This window comes from Bombus affinis, unplaced genomic scaffold, assembly GCF_024516045.1.
Source record: "Bombus affinis isolate iyBomAffi1 unplaced genomic scaffold, iyBomAffi1.2 ctg00000919.1, whole genome shotgun sequence".
NCBI classification, from domain to species: Eukaryota; Metazoa; Arthropoda; class Insecta; order Hymenoptera; family Apidae; genus Bombus; species Bombus affinis.
In genome coordinates this window covers 14,812-20,000 of record NW_026109439.1, presented here as the reverse complement: position 1 = coordinate 20,000, position 5,189 = coordinate 14,812, and positions in this window count along the sequence as shown.

The window sequence follows — 5,189 nt, the reverse complement described above, 5'->3', positions numbered from 1 at the left end:
AACATAGTGCACACCGAAAGTTTAGTGGAAATTGCCGCAATAAGCGCGAGAAAAGCAAAACAAAGTGCCACGTGCGGGAGGATAGGTTAGCGGACGCGCGGCAGCCATCTTGGGTCGAGCGACCGAAGCGCCGCCGCCCGGGCATCTTGGGAACCAAGAGCACGCTGCTAGGCGGCAAATTCAAATTCAAATTCAAACCCAGGGGTTTTGAACTGTGAAGAGCACGCCGCCGGACTCAGCGCGGGAGTGCTCGCGGGAACAAAGCGCCAACTGAAAGTCCGCGAGGGGGATTCAATACGCCGCTGGACATAGCCACCGGGAAGCGAACAGCCGCAGCGGCAGCCGCAAGAAGCGGCAAGGAGCCGGTGATGCCGACGCTAGGGCACTCGTCGCCAGGCGCAGAGGCCAGAGTGGTCCTCCAACCCCTGAGGAAACAGATGGAAAAGAACGAGGCCACTCCAAGCCCGAGGATACCAGAGAAGACGATGAGAGCAAGCCTGGGGAGAAACAACCCCCCCAGAGATGAGGAGAGATTGGCCGGGGAGGATAAGCGGCAAGTGCCCGATATAAAGGCACAGGCCAGTGACATAGAGAGGAAGGTCACGGCGTTCTGCTTAGACTCGGCCAGGAAAATAAACAAGGAACACGCCGCAGTAATCCTACGGCACTTCAAAGAAATGAGGGGCATTGTTGACGAGCTACTGCTCCATAATAGCTACCTGACAGGCAGGCTAGAGCAGAGTGCCGGAGATGAGAAGAATAAGGAAACGGCGATAATGAACGCCGTCAACAAAGTAACCAGGCGGCTAGAAACAGCCGTCTTGAGAACGACGCAGCAGGAACAGAGGGAGCCGACATATGCCGAAAAAGTAAAGATAACGAGCAACAAGGTCGAGCAGACGGCGGTCAAGCCGCCCAAAAATGTGGTCATAATTCGACCGGAAAGAGAAGGTGGCGAGATTCAAACGAGCGAAGAAGCACTTGACGCGGTGTTCACCCTAGTGAATCCCCGCAAGAGAGGAATCCAAGTTACGGCCGTCCGGAAAATAAAGGGAAACGGCCTAGCCGTTGAGACGACGAAGCCGGAGAGCCTAAAAGAGTTCACCGAGAACTCGAAACTAAAGGAGGCTGGACTAAAAGCTAGCACGCCGCAGCGGAGACCCCCCAGGATGATCATCTACGACGTCCCGAGGGACATTCCAGAGAAGGAGATCCTGGCCTGCATGAGGAAGCAGAACCAAGAAAGACTAAATGAGGACGACGTTGCAGCCATCAAGTTCTGCTTCAGGACCGGCAGAAAGGATCAAGAGGAGACGAACTGGGTCATCGAAGTGCCCCCCCAGGTAAGGGAGAAACTATTGAAAGGTAAGATCTTCCTCTCATGGAATGCCTGCAAAGTTAAAGATTACATAGCAATTAGTCGCTGCTACAAGTGTCAAGGATACGGACACGTGGCAAAATATTGCCGCGTTAACTACGAAATCTGCGCGCACTGTGCAGAAAGTGGGCACAGCACTAAAGAGTGCAAAGATAAGGATGGGCACGCCACCTGCGTAAACTGCAAGAGAGCAGGGAGGAAGGGCGACCACGCAGCTTCCAACGCGAAATGCCCAATGTATACGAAAGCCTTGGAAGCAATAATAGCAAGGACGCAATATGTATAAAGAGCAACGCAGGGACAGAAGAGGACTTGGGAGGAAAAGGGAAATAAGGATCCTGCAGCACAACATGCAGCGATCCAAAACAACTCCTTACGAGATCCGGACGCAAATGGACGCCGATGGGGATGACATAATATTAATGCAAGAACCATACAGCGTCGATGGGAAAATACCCGGATTCGGCACAGGAGTCGCGATCGCCTGCAGAGGGTCGAAGCACAACCCGCCAATGGCGGCCGTAGGGATAAAATCAGAGACCCTAACGCCCCTCGAGGTCGCCGAACTCTGCACAACACACTGTTCCTGCGTGCAGATAAGCGACGGGGAAACAGAGGTGTACGCGGCAAGCCTGTACTTTCCGCCGACAGGAAACATCGAGGTCGGCGTGCAACAGTTGGAGAAGGTACTACGGTGTCTCAGAGGCAAGAGGATCATCATCGGCCTGGATGCGAACGCAAAATCACCGCTGTGGTGCAGCAGGAGCACCGACGACAGAGGCGAGGCCCTAGAGGCAGTCATAGCGCAGTACGGTCTCCATGTCCTGAATCAACCAGGACAACCCCACACGTTTGAAACAACTCGAGGGCGATCAAACATAGACGTGACGATGGCGAGCCCAGAGGCAATACTCCTTGTAAAGGGCTGGAGGATACGCGAAGATGGTACCTCCAGTGACCACCGGATACTGGAGACGCTCCTCGACTTCGGGACGAGAAGCACCACACCGCAGCTTCAGGAAAGACGCTATAACACGCGAAAAGCCAACTGGGAGGTATTTCAGAGTGCCCTCACAGAGAAAATGGAGGCACTCAAAGAAACAACCCTCCAGCAGGCAGAGGACGTCGAAAGAATGGCCGGGCAACTCCAGGCAACCCTGATAGGTGCCTGCGACACCGCCATCCCAAAGAAGAAATGGTACTACAGGTCAGTACCCTGGTGGACGCCCGAGCTCACCAGAGCAAAGAGAAACACCTACCAGGCGAGAAGAAGGTATCAGGGGGCCAGGGACCCCGCTACGAGGGAGCAGGAGAAGCTGCGGTACAGGTCAACACGAAAGGAGTATAAGAGGATGCTGGCAAGAGCAAAAATCCAGAGCTGGCAGGACTTCGTCACCAAAGAGGGTAACAGGGAACCTTGGGGCATCGCTTACAAAACAGTCGCAAGGAAACTCAGAGGAGAGGAAACAACATCGACGCTGAAGACGCCGCTCGGATATACCTCCAACTGGCGAACGACCGCGGCAGCGATGTTGTCCGCACTTCTACCCGACGACGAGGAAGACACCGAAACGGAGGAGCAGAAGGAAATAAGGCGGAACTCGACAAACCCCCCCAACGTAGAAGACACCCCTGAATTCAGCTTCGAGGAACTCAGTGACGCCGTGAAACGGCTGAGGAAGGGGAAGTGCCCAGGCCCCGACCTGATTGAGGTCGAAATAATCCAACGGGCCTGGGGAAGAATACACCAGGAGCTCCTAAGGCTCATGAACGGCTGCCTCGCCTGGGGAATATTCCCCAAACGGTGGAAGGTCGCAAATGTTATCACCATCCCCAAGGGACCGGATCGGGACAGAAGCAATCCGAAATCCTACAGGCCAATCTGTCTGCTCTCCATGATAGGCAAGCTACTAGAAAGGCTAATGGCCACCAGGATGGCACCTATCTTCCACGACCACGCGCTCTCCTCCGACAGACAATATGGCTTTCGCCCCGGAAGATCGACGGTGGACGCGATCATCAAGCTCCGCGAGAAAATCGAGCAAATGAGCGAGAAGAGGTACGTCCTCGCAATAGCACTCGATATATCAGGAGCCTTCGACAACGTCTGGTGGCCGAACGTGCTGCACGAGCTCAAAAGAAGAGAATGCCCCGACAACCTGTACCGGTTAACAAGGAGCTACTTCTCCGAAAGAACCGTACAGATTGCTGGGAAAAACGAAGCAGTGAGCAAGCCCGTCACGAAAGGATGCCCGCAGGGATCGGTACTGGGACCAAGTTTCTGGAATCTCGTATTTGATGACCTGCTGGCTGAGCTAGCGGGAAACGCGACAGGGTGCGAACCCATCGCGTACGCGGACGACATCGTGATTCTAATTGCCGGCAACACGAGGAACGAGCTCCAGGAAAAGGGACAGGAGGTAGTTACCCGAGTCTCTACCTGGTGCACCAGGATGAAGCTAACGTTATCGGCACAGAAAACGGAGATGCTGCTCGTCAAAGGTAAGCTGGACGCGGAGAGGCCACCGATTATTAAGATTAGCGGCAGGAATATAAGGATGGAGCAGGCAATCAAATACCTCGGAGTGCACCTCGAAGGAGGGCTAAAAGTCAACAAGCACGTGGAGGCAATAACAGGTAAGTGTCAAAAACTCTTCAACAGCCTCGCGAGGGTGGCCAAGGCGAAATGGGGACTCGGACACGCGGCCATGCGTACTCTGTACAGAGGGCTGTACGAGCCGATAACCACATACGCCGCAGCCGGCTGGAGCGACCTACTGAAAGGGAAAGCGAGGAGCAAGCTGATAAGGTCACAGAGGATGGCACTCCTCCGAGTGACCAAGGCCTATAGAACCACGTCAACCGAGGCACTGCAGGTTATCGCCGGAGTCATTCCTATTGACCTCCTAGTCGAAATCAGGGCAAGACTCCACAATAAGAAGAGGAGGCGCGACGAAGCGCCCGACGAGAAATCCATTGTCGGCGAGGCGTTAGATAAGTGGCAAGAGCGCTGGCAAACAACGCCAAAGGGCAGGACGACCTTCGACTACTTTGCTAGCATCAAGGACAGACTGGAGAACCGCTGGGTGAGACCCGACCACTACACGACACAGTTCATTAGCGGCCACGGGGATTTCAACGGTAAGCTCAAGTCATTCAACCTCAGCGAATTGGACACATGTGAATGCGGCGAAATAGAAACCGCCCATCACATCTTAGAAGACTGTCCAATCTTCGATGAAGAAAGGCAGGAATTCCGAAATGCACTGGGAGAACTCGATCTGCGCTGGCCGGAAGAAAAGCGGGAGTACGTAACAAAAGACGTATACCCCCACTTCTGTCAGTTTGCAAGGAAAGTACTCCAAGCGAAGGAGGAGAAGAGAAGGAACGCCCTACGAGAAATGGGAGGCGCAACGCAGCCAGGGCGACTGCCAGGAAGAGGATCGACGCAACTGGAGGGGCAGGCAGGCCGGCCTCTAAGGCATAGTCCAAGACTGGCCCAGTGCGTGCCCGTACAACGACGGGAACAAGAGGAAGAAACCAACGAAGAGGGACTCTCCGAAGAAGAAGACGGCGACACCCAATAGTAGAGGAGCAGGAAGGAGACGAAGAAGAAGAAGATAAAACAGCGAAGAAGGGATACACGCACGAAAACACAGGACCCATGACAGGACAATACACAAAACACTGGGAACAGGAAGAGAACTAAGGATAAGAGGACAAGAAAACCAACACGAGCCGGAGATAAGACCTGCGACCGTCAGTGCAGGCGACGCTCACGCAAATGAGTGCCGTGACGGTGCAGGGACAA